The following is a 25,520-nucleotide window of genomic DNA, read 5'->3' on the forward strand; positions in this document are numbered from 1 at the left end:
TTCAACTCACACTTCTTCTTTCTATATATTTTCCTTCTAACTGCCCTAATAATGAGAAAACTTTTAGGAGTTATAAATATCATTCTCCCATGTAGGAAAGAAAAACAGTTTAAACTTATTGAATCCCTTATGACGTCTCTTTCCTGTTTATCTTTTTATGCTTCTTTTGCATATTGTATTTGAAAGTCAAATTTTCTACTTAGCTTTGGTCTTTTTCTATCAGGAATGCTGATAAGTTTTCTATTTCATTAAATGTCCATTTTTTCCCTATAAAGGACTATACTCAGTTTTACTGGATAGGTGATTCTTGGTTGTAATCCTAGCTCTTTTGTCCTCTGGAATATCGTATTCCAAAATCTCAGATACTTTAATGTAGAAACTGCTAAATGTAATGTTATCCTGACACTAGCTCCATGATATTTGAATTGTTTATTTTTGGCTGCTTGCAGTTTTTTCTCCTTGATCTGAGAAGTCTGGAATTTCATTATAATATTCCTCAGAATTTTCATTTAAGGATGTCTTTCAAGAGGTGATTGGTGATCAATTTCTATTTTACCCTCTCATTCTAGAATATCAGGGCAGTTTTTTTTGATAATTTCTAGAGTGACGATGTTAAAGCTTTTTTTTTGATCATGACTTTCAGGTGGTCCAACGATTCTTAAATTCTCTCTCCTGGATCTATTTTCCCAGTCGGTTGTTTTTCCCATGAGGTATTTAACATTTTCTTCTATTTTTTTCTTTCTTTTGGTTTTGTTTGACTGATTCTTGATGTTTCATAAAGTCATAGCTTCCACTTGCCCAATTTTAACTTAAGGAATTATTTTCTTCAGTTAGCTTTGTACCTCTTTTTTTCATTTGTCCAATTCTGCTTTTCAAGGCATTCTTCTCTTCATTGGATTTTTGTGCCTCTTTTGCCAATTGACCTATTACATTTTTAAGGTATTATTTTCTTTAATATTTTTGTGCCTCCCTCAACAAACTGTTAACTCTTTTTTTTCATTATTTCCTTGCACCACTCTCATTTCTCTTCCCAAATTTTTCTCTACTTCTTACTCGATTTTTAAAATCCTTTTTGAGTCTTTTCATGGCTTGAGACCAATTATCATTTTTCTTTGAGGCTTTGGATGAAGGAATTTTGACTTTGTTGTGTTCTTCTGAGTGTGTATTTTGATCACCCTTGTCACCATAGTAACTTTCTATGGTCAGAATTGTTTCTGTGGTTTTCTCATGTTCCTGTTTCTTGACTTTGAACTTTGTGCTAAAGTGGGGCTCTGCTTCCCAAGTGGAGGGGCACTGTCTCAAGCTTTGGTTTTTATGTGCAGCTGTTTTCAGAGGTAATTCTGGGGACCTGTAAGTTTTTAGTTCTTACAAGGTGGTATGGCCTAGGAAGAGGTGTGTTTACTATTCTCCTGTATTGTGCACTGGTTTTTGAGCTACCACAAGCACTGCTTTCAGCCCTGATTCAGCCCTGATCAAGCTCTGCTGTGCTAGTGCTCCTCCTCACACTGGGATTAAGGCCTAGGATCCAAATATAGGCAATACAACAGAGTCCTGCCCCTGGTGCCAGCAAAAGGAAACCTCTAAATCTACTTCTGACCAATTGTCTGATCTTCTTCTATCTGTAGGTTGAGAGGTCTGGGAACCACTGCTGCTGCCACTGACTCAGTTGCCCTGAGGCCTACTACTGGTTTGCTGGGGCTTAATCTACACTGGCATGGCCTGTGCTGGACTGAACCCCTCTCTTACCCTGGTGCAACAGATCTTTCCTGCTGATCTTCTAAGTTGTCTTGGGCTGGAAAATTGTTTTACTCCATCTTTTTGTGGGTTCTGCCACCCTAGAATTTGCTTACAGTCATTATTTAAAAGTATTTTGAGGGGTTTTGGGGGAGAGCTCAAGCAAGTCTCTGCCTTTACTTTGCCATCTTGGCTCCACCCCTGGAACGCTTAGTTAAGTTATTTATACTCCCTCCCACACAAATAATTCCTTGTTCAAAAGCAATTCTTGTACATGGACTTGGTTATGATTTCTTTAAAAAGAGTTCATTATAATGGCTAAACAAGTTATAGTATATGAATATAATGAAATGCTATTGTGCTATAAGAAGTGATGAGCAGATGGACTTCAGAAAAACCTGGAGAGACTTATATGAATTGATTCAAAGTGAAATGAGCAGGACCAGGAGAACACTGACCACCATGACAGCCACATTGCGTGATGAGTAGCTCTGGTAGACTCATCTCTTCTTAGCAATGCAAGGATCTAAGACAACTCCAGAAACTCATGATGGAAAATGCCATCCACATCCAGAAAAGGAATTGTAGAGTCTGAATGTAGATTCAAGCATATTATTTGCAATGTCTCTCTCTTTTTCTCTCTATTTTGTTTTTTCTTTCTTGTAGTTTCTCCCTTTGGTTCTAATTGGTTAGTCTAACATGATTAATGTGAAAATAGGTTTAATATGAATATGTATGTTGAGCCTATATCAGATTGCATGCCATCTTGGGGTGGGGGGAGAGGAGAGATGGGGAGAAAATTTGGAACTCAAAATCTTATGGAAGTGAATGTTGAAAACTAAAAATAAATAAATAAATAAACTTATTATTTTTAAAAAATAAAAGTTTACTTTTATTCTGCTCTCCCTCCCCCACTCTTTCTCTTTCTCTCCATCCCTCCCCCCTCCTTCCCTTTCCCTCCCTCTCTCTCTCACACACACACACACACACTCTCTCTCTTTCCTTTTCTCTCCATATACATACATACATATATTTTTCTGTAAAAAAATGCAAAAGTTTTAGATAAAGATGTTTGTTCTTGAACAAAGGGGCAAAAACTGCTGGTTGTTTGAGTATATTTTTGTCTAAGCTACCTTTGGCTGATATGTGCACCAACCTCATGGAGCGAGGAGAGATGATGTATAGGTTGGGGGGTAAATGTAACTGCTCTTGAACCTTGACTCATCCCATCCCCCCACTCCCCAGCTTGAAATGAATAGAATATCAAACACTTTAACATCTGCAGTAAGTTAAAGCCAAGCTTTTTCATCTAGGATAGGCAGAATGACATTTTGAATGTCAATGCTTTTCAATGACATTTTCTTATTAGACATAATGACAAAACCTGCTTGCTTTAAGTGCAGAAGAGTAAAAGAGATGAGAGACTCATCCATAAGGTTATAACCTGAGTCTGAAAGACTCACTAGTGGCCTCTGAAAACAGTTAAAAGTATCTTAACTGAATTTGGAAACTCCAAAGCTATACTTTGTTCTTCCCTTGTCTTTTATTTCTTGGGGTACTGTCCTTTACAGGTTTGGCTAGTTACAGGAGATTCCTATGTATCTTGAAATCAGGTGAGAGGCAGACACATAGACAGACATACAGAGACAGAAAGAAAGAAAAAAGAGAGAGGAAGAGAGAGAAGGAGAGAGAGAGAGAGAGACAGAGAGAGACAGAGACAGAGAAAGACAGAGACAGAGAGAGAGAGACAGAGAGACAGAGAGAGATGTAGAGTCAGAATGACCTAAATTCTAATTTTTGCCTCTAATATTTAGCAGCCCTACCAATGGAAAAACCATATTACTTTCAGCCTCAGTTGCCTTATATGGAAAATGGGCCTAATATCTTTAGCATTTAATCCCACAGCTAAGTTGTAAGGCTAAAATGATATTATTTATGTAAAATACATTGAAACTTTTAAAGCACTCTGTAAGTATCAATTATTATTTCCTCAATTATCAGTAGATTTTTTTAAAAAAAAAGATCTTAAAGGAAAAGAAGATATCCATTTTTATGCCAAATCTGAAAAATTGAAAATAAATTAATGTACAATATTTCTTCCCTTTAAATTTTATTTTTTGACTTTAAGGTCATGAAATGATTTGGGGTGAAGGGTTTTATTGATCCATTCAGAAGATGAGAAAGCAAACACCAAAATATACTTTGCAATATGAAAATCTCTGGCATTGATTCACGGTACTGGGAGCCAGAAGAATTAGGTTCTACTCTCAGTTCTGATGCTAACTAGCTATAAGATAGTGAGCAAATTACTTGACTCTAGACCTTACATTTCTTATTTGTAAGCAAGGAAAGGGCTGTAGCAGCATGACCTTTAAGGCATATAACTTCTTGAAAAGTCTTTAACTCCAGGATTCCATGATACAATATTCAATGGCAATGAAATCCCTGTCCCAAAGTTGCCATAACTCTAAGATTATTATTACACTTTGCCTTGTCATCTCCTTTAAAAAAATGTGAATCAGACTACTTTTTGACTATTTCTCAAACAAATGGAAAAGCAATCTATTACTGTCTGCTAAGGAGATAATACTAGCATGAAATGAGCTATCAGTAAAAGCTTACAGCATTCAATCCAGGTCACTGTTTTCATAAATCGTTTCAATAGAAAGAGATGAAATACTGTACATTGATCTGACAGGCTAGCTGATTAAATCTGACATTGTAAATATAGTCAAAGGCAATTTGTAGAGGTAAGTCTTTTGAATGCGAAGGTTGTCAGCTGTAATGTTATTAGCATTTATGTGCTGAAAAACAACAATAACCTCAATTTGCACGTGATAAAATTTAGTGTGTTTTAATATGGTTTCCTAGAATAAACAATGATAGTTTTCCAGATGGAAGCAAAATGTTGAAACATTTTTCCCCCAAAGGAAATATGCACAGAATACATTAGGTATCAGGAAAATGCTGGTTAGGGATGAGAGAAAGAAATATATAAGAGTGATATAGGACATAGTATAGAATTCAGTTCTGTCTTAGATCTTGTTTTCAAGAGAATTTCATTACAAAATTAAAGTAATCTCCATAAAACAATCTGAAACATGGGTCAGGAATCTATTTTATGACTCTGAGTTCATCCCTTTTACCTACTTGTCTAGGCAAACAAACTAGGATGTATTTTGATAGCACAGTAAATATATGCTTATAATTGAGTTAAAACAGTACTGGTTTTACAAACATTTGTCTTTAACAGCTCTGACAAATCTTTCTCTTCATGGCATGCAGTAAGGATGGGAGAATGTGTGACTCTTTACCAGTAGTGTGCTGGGTATGTTTAACAACCTGTTCTCTGAAAAAAAAAAAAAGCACATTTAAGTTAATCTGCAATACTAATATATTTTTCCATCACTTTCTTAAAGGTAATAAGGGAAAAAATCAAATCCTGATTTGTAGCATTCATCAACTTCTGATTTGTAAATATTCATACTGAAAACTTGAAAAAATCAGTTCTCCTGAGCCAGCATGAGCTGCCTCCAGCACAACCCTGTTTCTTATTCCCTCTGGATATTTGAAATTTAAATAATTTTACCCAGCTGCCTCAGGGAGAAATATGGTACCATCAGAGACATTGTAGCAAGGATAGGGTATTCTCCCTAGTTTTTAGATCCCTGGGAGACACAGGTGTGTCTAGGTGTTCCTTTGCCTGGGCACTGGGGAGAGAGGACATTAAATTATCACAAATTTCCTTCAACCAGTAAGAAATTTGAAAAAGAGATCTATTTATAAGGATTGAGAGAGACTTGTCCACTAGACCCTTGGGAGACAGAAATCTTGTGTGTTAGACTATGGGATCTGCAGTACTTGAGAAGGCTTCAGAAACAGCTGTGTTTTTGAGCTGTGAAATAGGTTAGCAAAGGATTCAGGAGGAGAGCTGGTCCCCTGGGAAAGGGAATGATAGCTATCTTCTGGGAGCTGAGAAGTATAAAAAGTGTCAGTTGTAGGGAGAGCATCGCAGGCTCAAATAAAGGACCCATGGTTTGGAGAAATGGCTAGCAACATCCAGGAGAAGACAAAGAGAACAGGGGAAAGCATGGGTTGAAGGCAGAGAAACACAGATCAGAGAAAGGATATTACAAAGGGGCCTGACAACATTTTCTGAGGATTAGCTTATTGAAAATCAATGCTATTCAGATAGCCAAAGGAATTGCTTTAGAAAAAAAATAAGACCCCTGCTTTAGATGAAAAATTCCTGAGTGTTCCCTGCTAGAATCTTTACACAGGGAAGAATTCTAAGTGGCTGAGGAGATGTTTCTATGCTTCATCAATGAAAGGTAAGGTGCTAGAACCAATTATGTTTAGAGCCAACCATAAGCAAGTGTACATACAAAATCAATAAGCTGTGCTATTTCCTTCATATTGAAAAAAATAAAAATGTGAGGAAATTAACCTTTTTTGGAGGAGCCACTTCTGTACCTTTGAATTATAAGGGGAAAATCCTCCCATCATCCCTGTTAATTGCCCATAACATTTTTACTTTTCATGATAAAGTGTTCTGATTGTCTCTGTATAGAGAAATTCTTGGTCTTCTAATAGAAAAGGTGGAGGGAAGAGAATAAACATTTATACAGCACCTGATCTGTGCCAGGTCCTGTGCTAAAGGCTTTACAAATATCACATTAAAAGGAAAGGGCTTTTCAATTTGGAACTATGCCCAAAGGGCTATAAAAATGTGCATACCCTTTGACCCAGCAATAGCACTTCTAGGGCTATATGCCAAAGAGATCATACAAATGGGAAAAGGACCCACATGTACAAAAATATTCATAGCAGCTCTTTTTGTGGTGGCAAAGAATTGGAAATTGAGAGTATGCCCATCAATTGGGGAATGGCTGAGCAAATTGTGGTATATGAATATAATGGAATACTATTGTGCTATAAGAAATGATGAACAGGCTGACTTCAGAAAAACCTGGAAAGATTTGTATGGTCTGATGCTGAGTGAAGTGAGTAGAACCAAGAGAACGTTGTGCACAATAACAGCTATGTTGCATGATGACTAATATTGATAAACTTAACCTTTCCTGGCAATACAAGGATCTAAGACATCTCCAGAGGCCTTGTGATGGAAAATGCTATTCGCATCCAAAGAAAGAAGTATGGAAGTTGAATTGCTATTTTTTTTCTCTTCTGTTGAGTTTTGTTTCCTCTTTCTGATGGTTCCTCCTATTGGCTTTAATTTTTACTTACAACATCACTAATGTGAAAATATGTTTAATATGAATGTAAATTTATAGCCTATATCAGATTGTGCACCATGTTGGAGAAGGTGATGGGGAGGAAGGGGGAGAAAAATTTTAAACTCAAAAGCATATGGAAGTGATTATTGATAAATCAAAACAAATTAATAAAGAAAATTTTAAAAAAAAGGAAAGGGCTCTTAACTTCTGCTCTGACCTATTGAATGCATCCCAAAGAGTCTTCTAAGATAAGACTTTAGTGTAGAGCACTTTATAGTCACACAAAGATTTCACTCTACCTTGGAGCAGTCTTTTTTGGTGAAGGTAAGAATAAGATAGGGAAAGGGTTTTGACAATCCATATTTTCCTATCTTTTTCTCCAATGGGATTTACAGGTAATTCTTTTGATCAACTGGTTTTAAATCTTAAGAAACAAACAAACAGGTTTATGTAAACCTTTTATTATGTCCAACTAGGTATACTTATAAAGAATTAAAAGCAACAATTTAAAAATTAGAGAGACAATAGGCTTAGAACAAAAAGCGAAGAGCTAAGAGGTAGCATAAGAAAGAAAATAACCCCCTCCAAAGGAAATGGCACACTGGGTGAGAAATGATTCATCTTACTCTACTGCCAATATACAAATTTTGTTAATAGCCATTTATACATCTATTGGTTAAAACTTTGTTCAAACTTTTGTTTAGTCTGTTCTTATTTCCTACTTGTGGTAATCCTCAGGGTAATGAGTTTTTTTTTTTTGTTGTTGTTGTTGTTGGCAATGGGGGATGGGAAGAAATAGTTCTGGACTTGTGATTTCATTGGTATAAGAAACTACTTTTTGACAGGATAGTGTAATAGATAGATATAGTACTGTAACTGGAGTTAAGAAGACTCAGGTTAAAATTCTGCCTGAGTTATTTGTAACTGTGGTTTTTTCACAGTAGAGCTGTCCTCTTGCTTCATCTTTTTTTTTTCCTTTCCCTCTTAGTAAAGAGTGGCCAAGCTTGGGTCTTGATTGAAAAAGACCCAGAGGGAAATGATATACTTTTTGGCTGAGTAGAAAAAGAAAGAAGAAAGTTCAAGGACAAAGATGGACAGATAAAGCAAGACGGTAGGTGGAGTGGAAAGACTGCATCTAACTGGCCCTTACCTACCCCCCAGCACTCCACCAGTGATGAACAAGTTAAGAGGAACAGTTGGAGTCAGCCCAACCAGCAGTGAATCAGGAAGCAGTAGGAGATAGGATCAGAGGCTGATTCTTATGACAGACCCAGTTGTGCAAAAGCAGTGGTCTTTAAAACCAGACCCCATGTGGAATCAAAGTCCCCACAAGTCAACAATGACACCAACTTCTCCCTCTTCTCCCAAGACCTCCAGTTAAATAGCATTTGGGTTGGAGAAGATGCTGAGTGAAGTGAGCAGAACCAGGAGAAAGTTGTACACAGTAACAGCCACGTTGTGTGATGATAGACTTAGCCCTTCTCAGCAATGCAAGGATCTAAGAAATGTCCAAAGGTCTCATGATGGAAAATGCTATCCATATCCAAAGAAAGAACTATGGAGTTTAAATGCAGATCGAAGCTATTTGCTATTTTTTTCTTCTGTTTTGTTTTGTTTTCTTTCTTATGGTTCCTCCTCTTGGTTCTAATTCTTCCTTACAACATCACTGTGAAAATATCTTTAATAGGAATGTATGTGTATAGCCTACATCAGATTGCACACTGTCTTGGAGAGAGAAGTGGAGAGGGAGGGGGAGAAAAATTTAAAACTCAAAAGCTTAAGGAAGTGATTGTTGATAAATCAAAATAAATTAATAAAAATAGCATTTGGGAATGGCTCTATTTCCCGCATTACTTTGCCAGTTCTCTAGAATTTAGGTCTATAGCGGGGCTACTTCATTCCTAGAACATCCATGTTCAGAACATGTCTATGTATTATCTGGGGGCAGCTTAGGTCTGAGAGAAAATATAATATCTCAGATGTGCATTAGATAGCTTATTATGTATTACTTTTTATTTATTTGTTTATTTTTTGCAAATAGAAGTTCCTTATACAATTAAGCACATCTGTATTTACTTGGGAAGGAGAGTCCATTTTGATAAGGTCACCTGGCTATGCCTTATTGAATAACATATTGAGAAAGAGGTGGGGGCTCATGAGATAATTCCAATTGGGCAAATCCATAGACTTGGATTAAGAGGACAAGAGGCCTCCCTATAAGAATTGGAGCTGGAAGATAGGTTTCCTTCTCTCTTGGAATTGTAGACAGTTTGGTTCTTCCCCAGAACATTCATTTGGCTGAGTAAAGAGCAAAACTTATGGGACTTCCAAGGACCTGGTCTTTTAGGTGAATTAATCAGGAGTGTGACTAGAAATGCTACCTGGTGGTTAAAATAGAATAATATAATGTTAGAGTTGGAAGGTACGAAAGCATAAATCCTCATTATAATTCCCACTAAATAGCCATTTAACTTTTGCCTCAGGACCTTTAGAGTGGAAGAAACCATTCAACTTCTAATCAACCCTAGTTGTTAAGAAGATTTTGCTTATATTGCACACCTTGTTGAACCTCTAACCATTTGGTATCTTCTCTAGAGCCTTAGTCTCACTTCCATATGAAAACTCTGACTATTTGAACACAGTTATGATGTCCTTCCAAAGTCTGCTATCTAGCAGACCATGCATCCCTAGCCCTTCAAATATTGTTCTGACTAGCCTTCAGATATTGCTCTGAATCACCTTACCACCAAAGTCATCCTGCTCCAGACAAGCTTCAGTTTGTCACACTCTTTCCTAAAAGTGTTTCCCCAAGGCTACAAACTGTACTCTAAATGTGATCTGACAAATGAAGGGTATAACGGGAAAATCGTCTCACTCACTCACTCACTCACTCAGGATGCAGGTCTTCTGTTAAAGCAGCCTAAGATAATTAGCTATTGTGGCTGCTATGTCAGCTTAGGTTGAGCATGGAGTCCACTGAAAACCCAAAGATTTGTTTTTGTTGTTGCTTTCCACATGGACTGTTTCCTTGCCTTGCCTTTTCAGTTCTGTACCTGGGCAAGTGAAGTTTGGAATCCATGTTTAGATCTTTCCTTATTTCTACTAAATTTTCTTTGCCAGATTTGATTCATGATTCTAACCCTTTGAGATCTTTTTGTATCCCATTCTGTTATCCAATATATTACATACCACATCCAGCATTGTGGTATCTACAAATTTGATAAGCATAGGTTCTATGTCTTCATGCAAGATGTTGATTAAAATGATAAAATGATAGTCTGGGGCCAAGAACAGCTGCTTAAAAATGACTCTCCTACAGCTTGGGATAAGTAATTTCTGAGTATCCCATCTCCAGTTTTCTATAGTTTTAAGTTGATTAATCTCTTTGGATCCAGTGAGTCAATCAGTTCTAAATACATATATCCATACTGTTTTTCAATATGTATTTTTTGCATCTTGTTCACCAGAATGTTGTGAGTGACTTTATCACATTCCTTGATAAAATCTAAGTGTACTAGTCTTTTTCTGATCTTGTTGTCTAATTACTCAAGCTCATGCTCTTGAGATAGCTTCTATCTGCACTTACTTTTAAATGAGCCTAGAAACATACACATGGCATACAGCAAAATACCATATTCTTCACACACACAGAGGTGGAAAGGAAATTGCAGAATAGGGTAATGAGTTCGATTTGGTGGAGCATGCTGTCTCCTCTCTGGAATGCTTTAGTCTCCCACAAAGACTCTCTTCATTTCAGAGTGATAACAGGAGATTGGTTTAAATAAAACAAGAGACCCCATTACATGGCACTCTGCTCAGCTCTGCTGGGACCAGGTTCTCACGCTGATTTCTTTTTTGCAAACTTAGTGATCCAGCCAGGAAACTGCAGCAGAGGAAATAAATGTTACCAATTTTGAATCTATATTCCCCACCACTGGCTTTAAAGGATGGTCAGGTGTCTTTGGATAATGGAGAGGCACTATACTTGAGTCCAAGGTGGTCTGAATCTTGGAAGCCATTTTTCTAGCTCAGTCCTACCACTCCCATCCCTGCTAATGGGAGCTTGGTGAGTGCCTGTTCAAGGCACTGAAGATTCTTGTCTTAATGGAAATGTGAACGTAGGAGCATGTGAGGAGGCAATGTTCTGGATTAGTACTACATAGTGAGGCCAGAGAACAAAGGATGGATCCAAACAGACCTCAGAATACATAGTCAAAGAGAGAATTTTCATGCTTTAGGATGAAAACCTTAAAAAACTGAAATGAACTGTCTATAAAAAGTGTCTTTTATTTAGGTTTGGATTTTTGGCATGTGTCCTTAAAAAATAAAACAGCAGCATGTGTCAGAGCACAAATCTGGTACCTTGAGAGACTTACATATAGGATTCCTTGGCCACTAGCCCAATGTGCACACCTGTTGTGGTCAGGAAGGTTGAATTAATCCTTGCACTGAAGGCAATATGACTGCCAAAAGGGGCTACTGGGTCCACATTCTTAGGTATCCAAGGGAGGTTGTCATCCTTGACTTGTCTTTGGAAAGAAAACCAGGAAAGTGGAACTGTTGGCAGAGCATCCTGGGCTCCTCAATCATTGTGCTTGGAGGCATGCCTTGGAGCCTTTTAGCTGCACAGAACAGTGCCCAGAATGTTAATTCTCCCTCCCAGAGGTTGTTCGATGTTACACCATTCAGCTCAAATGAAGGGTGGCACTGCCCCAGGTGATGCCTACACTTATGGGTTTAACAATCTCCTTGGCAACTTAGTCACTCTCTTCCAAGACCTGTGTTTTTTGTTAAGTAAGCAGAGTTGGATTTTGGTACTCTCCTCTCTCTGCTCTGGGCAACTTCCACCCCTACTCAGGTTGCCCTCACATTGCCCTCACACTGCCACTGCAATTTGGCCTCCTTGGCCAGTTGCCATTGCGCTCTGTCACTGTTAAAATGACTTTAAGGTAGATGCAAGCACTTAGCCAATAGCCTCAGGGCACTGGCCCATCCTAAGGATCACAGGATCGTAGATTGAGAACTGGAAGAGAACTTATAGGCCATTGGATGCAAGGCCCTTACTTAACAGATGAGGAAACTGAAAAACATAGATGTCAAATGGCTCACACAGGCAATAAGTGTCTAAAGAAGGGTTTGAGCACAAGTCTTCCCAACCCTAAGACCTATCTATGCTGTTTGCAAAGAGCATTACTTTCTTTACCAAGGAATCAGTCAAAATATTGGGGAATACTGACATTTCAGGAACCAAGGCAAGTGGAGTAAGGAGGTGTTTTGGATGTTGGAGGCCTACCCAGCATTTCTTAACTTACTTTTCCAATGTTTAACTATCCTGCCCGTGCCTGTATTTACATTTAAAACTGTAGCCACCAAGCAAGCAAGGGATTCCTCCATCTGTCATTTTAAATTACTAAATTCCTGCAGACACCTGCTCTTAGTAACTTAGGATCAAAGGTTTAGAATTGGGAAAGACCTCAGAAGTCATCCAATCCACCCCCTCCTTTGACAGATGGGGGAACTGAGGCCCAGGGAGGTTAAGTGACTTGCCTAAGGTCACACAAATATTAAGCATCAAAGACAACATTTGAAACTAGCTCCTCTTACTATAGAGCCAGAGCTCTTTCTATTTGTCTTCTGGTGTCTTCTAAGACCACATCTATCATGCAACCAAATGAAGCAAATGTTGGAATAATATCATGAAAAGGAGAAGAAACAAGTTGTCTTAGTCACTTACTTGTTATGCAACATTGGATAAGTCATTTAGCCTCTGTCTGCCTCAATTTCCTCATCTATAAAGTAGGGATAATAATACCTAATAATAATTACCTCCTAAGGTTGTTATAGGTTATTATTATAGGATGTTAGTAGGGTAAAATAAAATATTTGAAAAATGCTTTGCAAACCTTAAAATACTATACAAATGCTAGCTGCTGTTGCCTCTACTACAACTATTACCATTATCACCACCACCACCACCCCCACCACTAATACTTGTAATGTGACCGGTTTGGAGCACTTGTTGGAGAGGAACCCATTGGCCAACGGCTTACTTCTGTAACAAAGTAGATTGTACATTTTCTATCAAAATAGGGCAGTAACTAGAATGGGGTGAACAGGGTTTGGGGCATATACTACCTCCTTATAGTGATCCTAAGCAACCCCTTACCACCAACTCTTAGGCTCCAAGTCCTCCCCACACCTCTTCTATGCCATCAGATTTAGCGCCAAATTCCCTGGGAGTTAATCTCTTCCCCAATCCCAATGCAACTGCATTTGAAGTTGTCCTGTGTGCCACATTCCCTAGTTATGCCTTTCTTTAAACACATCATACTACTAGAAGAATGACTGAAATTAAGTATTATTTCCAAATTTTAGATAAGAAATCAAGATAACCACCATATGAGATGTCTGGGAAAGAAATCTCCCTGCTGCCCCTCCAACCCACCCCTTAGCATTTTCTGTGTGTCTGTTTTTGTATTAGATAAGCATGTTAAAACAGGAAGCATTTCTACACACAGCAGGACTGGAATTAAAATGACTTAAGTGCAGAAGCACATTTCATTTTGAATCTAGGTCACAAATTGGATACGACAGGTTAACCTGCGCTTCCAAATCAAGGATAAATTTGACAGGCTCTTTAGAGGCTGAAGAAGCCAAGAATACAAACATGTTCAAAAAGAGTGTCAGTAAATTAATGAAGGATAAATTAATGAAGGTTTTAATAGGTTATTAAAAAGAAGGGAAAAATGTTCAAGGGATGTGTCTTACAGTTAAGAATGACCTCCAACAGGTAAATATCCTGTTCTTTTATTTCATAAAATGACTCTTGAAATTACTACCAGAGATAGAAAGCTGGTCTATTTTCATTTTAATTCAATAACTTAATTCAGTGGTGCCTGGAATTCTCTTCTCTTTCAGCTCCATCTCTATGCATCCCCAGTTCTCTTTAAAATTGAGCTCAAGCATCATTTTCTACATGACACCTTTCCTCTTTCTGCCAACTGCTTGTGCCTCACTTTCCAAAATTACCTTGACTTTTTTTTGTAGATAACTATAAATGTTAATTGTGTTTCTTACATAGGACATAAGCTCCTTGTGGAGTAGAATCTTTTTCATTTTTTGTCTTTGTAAATACAGTTTAGCACATTACTTCATAGCAGACACTTAATGTTTGTGGTATTGATTGAACATGTATTTATAGGATATCTTTTGTGTCCTCAGCATTATGCTAAATATACAAATCCAGAGGAAGAGTTTAGGGAAGTGGGCATTTTGTGAACTTGATCCTGATCTGTGCCAGGCAAAGGGAGGTTAAATGCACATGCACATGAAATTTAATGTAAAAATACATTAAATTTAGTAGGGAAACAGGTGTAGATTAGGCTACGGATAAGGGGGATTTCAGAGGGAGAGTAGAACTGAGAAGGGAATAGTCACAAACATAGCAAACTTTGACAGGTGGATCATTAAAGGGAAAAATATAGAAATTAGTGATCAAGTTATGAGGTGGATGAAGAATAGGGGATGGAAAAGTGGGATCAGAGAATTTCAATTACAAATTACCAGTATCAATCCAATTCATTTGCTTTCCCCAACTTCTTCTTCTTTGTAAAGATCAGGAAATTATTAGAGAGGAACAAAATATAAAAGGATATGATGGAAGAAATAAAATGCAAATATCAATCATAAACATAAATGGGAATGGAAAAACTCACCATAAAAAGGATGAGGATACTAAGAGGGTTGAGAAAGCAGAATTCAACAGTATGTTATCTATTAGAAACACACTTGAAAAATAAACATTCATCCACGGTTGAAATAGAAGGTTTGAGCAGAATTTATTATGCCTAAGGCAAATTCAAAAAGTCAAGGGCAACAATCATGATCTCAGACAAAGTATAGGAGACAGGGATTTTGTAGCAGACTTTATGAGAAAATAGTATGAACAAAGGTTATCTCTGAATTCCAATGATATTGTGACCATTTTCTGACCTTGAGTAGTGAAATTATAAGACACACAAATGGACTGTCCTAATTAGGCTCTTTGAAACCTCCATCTGGCTTGAGCCAGTCATGCCAGAAGGTTCTCCTACAGGCCACCATTTTGCAGATTCTTTACAAAAATATTTATCTTCATTAAATAAATGTTCTTCTGCTACTATATTGTGGTTCTTGCTACACTCGCATCCCCATTATTAGACCCAGGTTCTCCTTAGGCTACACCAAATAATAGTAAAAATACTCATGACTAAAAGAAATTACCAAGGAAACTGCATTGTGTTTGCTACATATAATTAAGTTATATCAGTAATGAATATATGTGCACCAAATGCTGTAGCTTCTAAGCAATTGAATAAAAAAATAGAATTAAGAGAAATGGACTGCAAAACTATGATACTTCTCTCAATGTGTACATTTCAGATTTAGAAAAATCTAACAAAAATATAAACAAGAAAGAAATGAAAATCCAAGTAGAATTTTAGAAAAGTTAGATATGCTATATCTCTGGTGTTTATTGAAAGGAAATAGAAAGGGGTATACACATTCCTCTTTGTATGATACCTTTATCAGTGACAAATGTCAAACTATACTAAAAAGTAGTAATTGTCAAAACTTCTTGATACTGGTTAAAACATATAAAATTATTAAGACAGTAGATACACAAGTTCTAGAAGCAATGAAATATAGTGATTCTGTGTCCAAATCAAAGGCTTTCACCTATGGGGGCAAGGACTTTCTATTAGACAAAATACGTGGGAGGATTAGAAAATACTATCAAAGATATTAGGTTTAGTCCAACATCTCTTATCATATGCCAAAATAAAATCCAAGTAGATAAAAGAATTAGCAATTAAATATATTATCAGAAACAAGTTGGAGAATGGATGAAGATGATGTTAACAACTATGGTTCAGAAGAGAGTACTTGATCAAACAAATGAAGATAGAATATGCAACTTTGAATATGTAAATTAAAAAGTTTTTATATCAACAAAACAAAATGCAGCTAAAATTTGAAGTGAAACAGCTAACTGAGGGGAAAAAAATCTTTGCAGCAACCTTCTTTGCTTATGCTTTCATATCCAAGATATATATCTGCAAGTGATTCAAATTTATAAGAATAAGAGGCATTCCCCAATAGATAAATGACTAATGAATATGAAAAGGCACTTTTCAAAGGAAGAAACCTAGGCTATCAATAACCATATTAAAAAAAGTTTCAAATCACTAATAATTAGAGAAATTTAATTTAAAGCAACTCTGAAGCTCTACCTCCACACCCATAAGATTGACAAAGATGACAAAATTGAAAAGAAAATAACAATTGTTGGTGGGGGGTGGGAATATAAGAAGACAAGCATACTAAGCACTACTGATAGAGCTATGCAATGATACAGCCATCATGCGAAGCAAATTGAAAATATACTAAAAAGTAATTAAAATCTGCTATATGTTGACATATTTATACTATTAAGACATGTTTTCTAAAGATGTCAAAGACAGAGGAAGAGCCCATATGTACAAAAAAATATTTATAGAAGCACTTTTTTTGTTGCAGCCGAGAACTTGAAACAGTGTGTAATGATGAATTGAGAAATGACTAAACTGTTTGTGATATATAAAAGTAATAGGATATTATTGTATACTTTAAGACATGCATGATATGAGCAATGAATTGGGAAAAAACTGGAAAAACCTGTATGAATTGATGCAAAGTGAATTGAACAGAACTAAGAGTACAATTTATACAATGACTACAATAATGTAAAGGAAAGACTTTGATTCAGATTTGAAAGACTTAAGATTCAGATCAACGCAATGACCAATCAACATTTCGAGGGCTAATTGATGAAGCATGCATCTTTTCCCTTGGCAGAGAGGTGATGGATTAAAATGGCAAAATGAGATATCACAAATGGCAAACGTGTGAATTTGTTTTGCTTGACTATACTTATTTGCTACAAAGGAGGACTTTTATTGGATGGGGGATAGGATGATGGAGAATAGCAAGTGAGCAGTGATACTGATGGAGGGAAAAGGGAAAAGTGCATCAATGAAACATTTTACAAATTATACAAAAGTGAGCAGGAGTTCTGAAAAGGGACACAGGTCAGCAGGTAGTGTTGGTATTCTCATGTTAAATTAAATATATGCTTAAAAAGAAGTTGAATATTAGACTTGTCAAACATGCAGCCCATGGGCCACATAAAGCCCACTATACTCCCAAGTAGGGACTGAACCAGATTAAAATGTAATTAGGAAACATTTAACAAAATAGATAAAAAACAATAAAACTTAGATCATATGAATATGTAGTTTTCTAAGTCAGTATGTAGCCTACAGGGATCCTTATATACAGGTTAATGGGTTTCGTATACAATTCCATTTCTGTTATTTGTATGTTGAAAAGTTCACATTTGTTGATTTTTGTTAAATTCGTAAGAAAAAGAAAAGAAAAATAAAATAGTAAGTAGGTTTGTTCACAAGGTTGGTTGGTTTTACCAGAGGATCTGTGTTAAGGAGAGTCAAGATACAAATTCACACACAAAGTAAGTAGGCTGGCATAAAATAAAGAAGGGAATTTAAAGCCATTTTCAAGAGTTTTAACTTTATGCATCAGGTAATACAGAGCCACTCAATACTTGGTTTAATATGACATGCCTTTTAAAAAATTATTTAATCTCAACTTGTCTCTTTTAAATGACAGACATTGTCACGATCTTTCCATAAACTTAAAATGAAATATTAATTATGTTGAAAAGACTTTCAAGTCTCGAAAGTGTGGTCAAAAAATGTAATGCTATTCAGAGGCTTCCAATTCTGGCCCTGACTCATATTTTCCCTATTCCTAGAATTAATTTGTACTTATTGACACTTAAACAATGCCTTAACATTTGAAAATGCTTCAAAATATCATCTCATTTCAATCTTACTACAATTTTGTGAAGCAGATACTAGGGGTATTGCTATTCCAGTTTTGCAGATGAAGAAATTGTGGTTCAAGGAAATTGTGACTATGTTTTCATAGTAAAAAAGCTAGTATGCGACAGAGACGAGATTTGAACACAGATATTCCTGACTCCAAGTCTAGCACTCTATCCCCTAAAACATACTCATATTTACTAGATTGTTAATTAATAAAGTGAGGTTGAAATACTCATGATCAACATACTATTGTCTATTCATAATATTTTTCTTCCAATAATTTCACAAAAAATCTCAGATCCCTATGAAAGGAGTGATGGCATGGCAGAGGAAATGGTGGACCAGACTCAGAGTGAAGGATCATAGCTCAGATTTAAACTAAAGATTAACAAACACTATGAAGTATCAAAGTTGGCATTTGAACTCAGGTCTTCCTTATTCCAAGTCTAGCATGCTCTTAGGGTATTGAGTAGAAGACTGGAGTAAATGGTTATTCAAGTGCAGCTGCAAAATTCTATTATTCTGTGACAAACAAGATATAAGGAACATATTTATCGTAAGCAAGAAAAACGGAGAAACATGATCAAGAGCAAGAGATGGGATCTTTTTTTTTTTTTTTTTTTTGGCTAAGCAATGGGCTTAAGTGACTTGCCCAGGGTCACACAGCTAGTAAGAATCAAGTGTCTGAGGCCAGATTTGAGCTCAGGTCCTCTTGACTCCAGGGCCAGTGTCCTATCCACTGTGCCACCTAGCTGCCCCTAAGGGATGAGATCTTACAGAAAGGAAAGGAGTCCAAGGTTGACCAAAATGGCAGCAAAGTGATAAAATAAATAGTGTTTAAATGTCAGAGCAACTACAGATAAAACTTGACTAACCTTGTTCATTTTCTAATCCATTTTAGTTACATAGTAAAAAGAAACCAAGTTATGACTCTCCCAGAAGTTAATTGGACATGTTTCTGGTGATCTTTGGAAGTTACCTCCAATCTTCATGCTGAGAGAGGGCAGTAGGGGTGACAGCTATGGTCTGGGATAGTACCCTAATGGTCTGGGATCATTTAGAAATTTTCCAGTCTGAATTATGGCTGCTCTGCCACCCTGGAAGTAGTGCAGCCAGAATCAAAGGTTTATAAACTCTAGCATTTGATCTGGGGAACCCATTTCCCATTGTGAAGACAAAATTAGATAACACATGTGATAGCACTCTGAGCAATACAAAATGTTATACAAATAGGACTATTCTTATGGTTGTCATAACTCCCAGGTTCTACTCCATTCAAAACATCTCACTATTTATTACCAATGGACATGGCCAGTTCTCTTCTGCATCCTTTTTCTCAGTGGCATTCCCAAGTGATGTCCCTTTGAGATGATAGTTTGAGTTTACAGAGAGTGAGGGCATAGCATGCTTCTGTGAGCTTTAGGCAACATGGCCTGAATGAGGACAGCTGGTAGCCCTTCCTATGAAAACAAAAGATATTAAAGGTGTAAAATACATCAAATTTTAGCTCATTTATAAATCTGGGGAGATTCTCTGTCCATTTATCTAAAAACACTTTCAAGATAATTACAAGAGGTATTGGGTCTGGTTTCCAGCAGTCAGACTATTCAAACCAGTTAGTAACTTTTCATAGCTCTCTATAGCCATCCTACGTTCTGGGGCCATAACAAAACCTGACATGGTTCAAGGAAGAAAGTAAAGCACAGCATTCTTTCTCTAGTGAAATCTCACCAAGTGGATTAGCTATGTGACTTAATATCTCCCTGATTTCTTTAACTTAAACTTTATTAATGAAAATTTTGTAGTCTACAATCTTAAGGCTGGATCTGGATCTTATTTGACCTAGAGTGCCAAAGAGGTCCATAGCACAAAAAAAGTAAAAACCATCATTCTAAAGAGGTACAGCTTGGCAATCAGACATTAAGCAGGAGTTACAAAGACTTTTTAGCCTTAAATTAGACAAAGGGATTATGAAGAAGAAATGGGGTTAAAAAAGAAAATGAATGAGCATACTTTGTGTCCCTGAAAGTAAAACTCTCCTTATGGAGGAAAAAAAAAAAAAAAAACACCTACAAAATTAAGACTCTGAGAACTTTCTATATGGAGGGGAAAAAAAGAAGCTTTTTTTTTCTGCAAAATCAATGACTAGAAGTATGAGGGCCCTGAATTTCTAAAAAAGCTAAAATTTTAAGTTTCTGTTTCTAAATTAGAACTGAAATAGCTGATGGAGAACAAGTAGTACCCTGGCTAAGGACTACAGCTAAAGCCAAAAGCTGGAAACAGAAAATCTCCAAAAGACAACATCTTACACACCAGAAACGTGATTTACCCCTCTATGCACGCACGTGGCCCTGTGTATACCCTGTGTGTCTTATTCCACAGATGTTCCTTAGACTTTGCTACTTTTCTTTTTTTATATATAAATTCCTTTATTTGTCATTCAAAGCCCTTCAAAATCTGTCCTTCTTTTTACCTTTCCAATCTTTTTTTGGGGGGGGTGTCAATTGGGGTTAAGTGACTTCGCCGAGGTCACACAGCTAGTGTCAAGCGTTTGGTCTGAGGCTGGATTTGAACTCAGGTCCTCTTGACTTCAGGGCCAGTGCACAATCCACTGCACCACCTAACTGACCCAACTTTGCCACTTTACCTATTGATGCTATGCATATTTGTGCCTTAGAATGTGCCCTAGGTTAATGAGGGAATATTATGTTGTGAATTTTCTTAGTATGCCATTTCATAAATTACTTTGAGCTAATTTCGTCTTTTGGCTGACTATTAAAAGTACATATATAGATGGAGACTCATTCATGAATGATGAATTTTTGAGTGTTTGGAAAACCAGAGTATCTTGAATTTAGAAAGCTTGTTTGGGGGGCCCGCATGCAGGTGGAGGGTATCCTCAAGTACCACAATATATTTAGAACTTGAAGAGATATCACAGGTTACATAGCCCAATTCTCTCACATTACAGATGAGAAAACTGATTAGTAAGTAGAGGAACAAGGATTCAAACATAGGGCCTTAGCACAACACACACACACACACACATACACAGACACATACACACATACACATCCCATGGATAACCCCATTGGATAAGAAAAAAGGGGGGATTACTTTATATTTAATAGCTTACTGTCTTATCTAGACCTTCCACTCAAACTTACCTTTAGATCAATGCTGAAATGTGCATGTAAAGGCTTGTGCAAGGATACGAAATGGCTGAGGCAGTGTGAACTGTCCAATTAAGTCATACTTGAAAAGAAATGGTGTCACTGGAAGAAATTTCTCTGATATCAGGTTCTCTTTGCTTCCAGGAAAATGAAGAAAATTGAAGGTTTAAATAATACTGATTAGAAGTGATTTTTGTGATGCTGATTATAATGGGAAAATTCTCATGTAATCGGGGACTGGGAGCAAAATCAAGCCAGCTTATTTTGTGAGCCTAATGCTGATCTCTTGGATAGAATTGGCTTTTACTATTAATAATGGCAGGTGTAGGTTGAGAGAAACCACAAAAATAGACAGAGAACCTATGAAACCATATATAACATATATTTTCTCCCATAAATCATTCCTGCCACTACTGCCATCGACATTCATCTTACTGAAGTTGCCTTGCTCTACTATGCTACCTAATAGACTTGCACCCAAGGGATGGTCTTGGGAGAAACCATGCTATTTTTTGAGTACTTTGAAAATAGGCTTGAAGACAGATTTTTTGGAATGCTCTGGATTGAATATGGTCATCTAGTCTGGATCATAATAGAAATAACAATAAAGATAGAGACTAAAAGCTAAAAAGGACTGGCCTCCACAACATCATAAAGTAGGTGAATTATTCTGGGGTACTTTTCTATATTCATGTGTCAGACATGTGATGGAAGACATCTTAGTGGCCTTTACCACATATATTTGCTTCAGGGCCTGATGTCTATTCTCCATGGATTCAGTCATTATCTCTATGAAGATGGCTTGCACACCTATATATTAATCCCTTATTGTTCTTCAGAGCTCCCTCGGAATTTGAGTACAAAGTAGAACTGATTATCTCCCTGCCCAAACCTGCCTCTCTGCCAAGCTTTCCTATTTCTGTTGATGAATCTTGAATACTAGGTTTTTATGACATTTTCCTCTTCATATTTTCACTTTTAAAAAAATCCTCTATCACTCACAATCTGGCTTCTCCCTCTTTGCTGGTGAGCAGCTCCCCAAGACCAGACTGCAAATTTTCCTCAATTTCTTCACATGGAAGGGAGGGACATAAAGGGATAGAGACATAAAGACAAAATAGTAGGTTAACCATAGTTTAGGCAAGAGATGATGAAATCCTGACCTAGTATCATTGTAATGGGAATGGAAAGGGGTTTGTTCTCTAGCTGAGAAGACAAAATTTATACAACAATCAATTTAAAAAATACAAATCAGTAAATCCATCATGAATGGAAAAAAAAAAGAGAAGAGGCTAGAAGAAAGATCAAGTGCTGTGGAAAATCAGGAGAGACCAAAATGGAGAATAGCAATCATGGAAGACTTTCTGAAGCTGGTGGGGCATGAATTAGGCTTTGGAGGATGAATAGGATCTGGATAATAAGAAGGAAGGAAAGAAGGAAGGAAGGAAGGAAGGAAGGAAGGAAGGAGAGGAAGAAAAGAAAGAAGGAAGGAAGGAAGGAAGGAAGGGAGGAAGGAAGAAAGGAAGGAAGGAAGGAAGAAAGGAAGGAAGGAAGGAAGGAAGGGAGGAAGGAGGGAAGGAAGGAAGGAAAGAAAGGAAGGAAGGAAGAAAAGAAGGAGGGAATGAGGAAATAAAGAAGTAGAAACAAAGGAAACAGTTATTAAACACCCACTATGTGCAAGGCACTGAGCTAAACACTTTATTAATATTATCTCCTTTAATCCTCACAACAATCCTAGGAGATTGGTACTATTATCATCCCCACTTTATGGTTGAAGAAAATGAGCTAAATAGAGACTGTTTCAGAGTCACCCAGCTAGTAAGTTTCTGAGGCTGGATTTGAAACTCAGGTTTTCTTGACTCCAGGACTGGTACTTTATCCACTGCCCCACTTATGGTTGCCTCTAAAGCAGCAGAACCAAGGGTTATTTCTAGGGTTGCACAACTTTCTTTGTATTCAAAATGGAACTCCTTGCCAGACTGTGCATGTAAATTAAAATAAATTAAAATATGCTCCAACATAACTTTGCAGGAGCTGGTTAAAGAAAAGATTCAGGTAAGAAGATCAGTAATATCTGAAGAATTCTTTCACCTTGGGAAACAAATCAATGTAAGAACTAAGCCATGTGGTGAGTACCCCATGTGATAGGAAATAGCATTCCAACAAGGATGGTTTAATTTATTGATGGGATAAATGGGGAACACCTGTTTCTTGCCAGAGGTGCCTTGGTTTAGGTAGCACATAATGAAACATTTTAATTGCTTCAGAATGCCTCATTACCATACTATTTCTCATTTTCATTTTTTGAACTTCTCATTTGCTATTATGGTGATCATTTAGGAAAGCAAATTAAATCTGAGGTGTCAGGTTATGGAGGGAAAGCATTTTCTGTTTTGGATCTCAGAGCACACTTAGGTTATAACCATTTGGTCTTTCATTCATTCAATAAGCAGCAATTTAGTGCCTACTATATGGCAGATGAGACACAAGACAAGAGCAAAATAGTTACTTGCCCTCAAAGAGTTTATACTCACCAAGAAAAAGAAATAAGAACTTCCAAGATAGCCTCATTCTTCTTATCTGTAAAATAAGGGGGTGAGATTTGAGGTCCTCAAAAGTCCCTTCCAGTTTTAATCCTATGATCCTAAGAGGAATTTATATCTATTTTTCTTTCTACATATACAGCTAAATATTATAGGCATATATGTTTACATGCATATATGTATGTATTATATATATGTATACATACATATATGTATATATTATATACATGTATACATACAGGTATATACATATAAGTTTTAGTGTAATTTTAAACTTTGCTAATCTAGAAGTAAAAATGCTACAATCTTCCCAGAAACATAACAAAAAATGTTTATTTTTAAAATTTCTTTTATGCTCATTTAATTTTTTTTTTATATTTTTAAAATTTTAATTTTAATAAGATGAGGTACTCAGTCATTATGTATTATTATTTTCAGTCATGTCTGACTCTTCATGACCTCACTTGAGGTTTTCTTTGCAGAGATATTGCCATTTCTTTCTCCAGCTCATTTTACAGATAAGAAAACTGAGGCAAACAGTATTAAATGACTTGGCCGTGGTCAGACAGTTACTAAGTGTCTGAGGCCGGATTTGAACTGGAGAAGATTAGTCCTGACCTCAGGCCTAGCACTCTATGCACTATGATTCCACCTAGCTGCCTATCTTGTGTCCATGAGTTTTTGGATGACACCTCCTTAGACAGGTAGATTGGTAGAGGAGGTCCTCTTGCTTGACTTTCCTTGGTCACCTGATTTATCTCCATTGCTTATCTCTTGTGGGGTCATGTTCAAACTGATGCCTCCATAAAAACCTTGTTCTTTGGATGATCTTAAGGCTGGGATTACAAATGCAATCCTTTTCATCACTGAGTCCAACTGATGAATATTTTTACAAAGTTCAGAAATTTAATAGAGCACTGTAACAGGACAGTACAGTTATTCCTTCTGCATCACAACTTTCCACATTGTGGTTTCAGTATATCGTGGGTCAGCATAAGAAATTAAATGGGAATTTTGGGGGAGTTTTGTGGAATCTGCAGATGATACATGTAGGCCAGCAGGTGACACAGAAAAAGTTAAGAAACTCAGAAATGTATAAAATATATGTGTAGTATTGTATAATATCAACATATTTTTATCTTTTAATACTATAATAATTCAGACTTCTCATATGAAGGGAGAACCAAAAATTTTTACATGAATTTTCTAGATCATGGAGGTGCCACACCTGCAACCACTGTGATATGGAAAGGAAAACTGTAGTTATGTTGAATTTTAATAAAAAACCTATCAATTATTTTAAAACTTGTATAATTAATCTTTCAATTTTTTTTATAAGTTTGTGGCATTTGTACTTCTGAGTTGTTAGAGTTACTGTACTAAGACTTTTGGGACACCCTGTATGATGGCTGCACCTATGATTTCACTGGTGCAAGGAGCTATTAATGAGGACCTTCCAATGCAAAACATTACATTTACTGTAACTTCTAGTCTCAGAGTGTTGCCTATGAGTCATTGAGTGACTTTCCCAGGGCCACATGGCCAAATATTCGTTCTTTAATAAGACTTAACTCCAGGTCTTCCTAATTCCAAGACCAGTTCTCTATCTGCTACTACACACTACCTGTATATAAAATAAAAACAAAGGCATTGAGGGGGAGTGTATTAGTAACTTGGGAGTTCAGGAAGGCCTCAAACAGGAGGTAGCCCTTGATCTGAACTTTGAATAAATTTAGGCATTCTAAGAGACAGAATGAAAAGAGAGAGATGTGAGGAACATTACCTGTTCAGATTTTGCTGTTTATCCTTTGTTCTTGAAAGGGACTATAACATCAGGGAGGTGATGCCATGACGGGCAAATGAATTGGATTTAAGTGAGGGAGGCCTATGCAAAGTCACCAGCCTCAC

Source organism: Vombatus ursinus, unplaced genomic scaffold (genome assembly GCF_900497805.2).
Source record: "Vombatus ursinus unplaced genomic scaffold, bare-nosed wombat genome assembly UNPS02014807.1, whole genome shotgun sequence".
NCBI lineage: Eukaryota > Metazoa > Chordata > Mammalia > Diprotodontia > Vombatidae > Vombatus > Vombatus ursinus.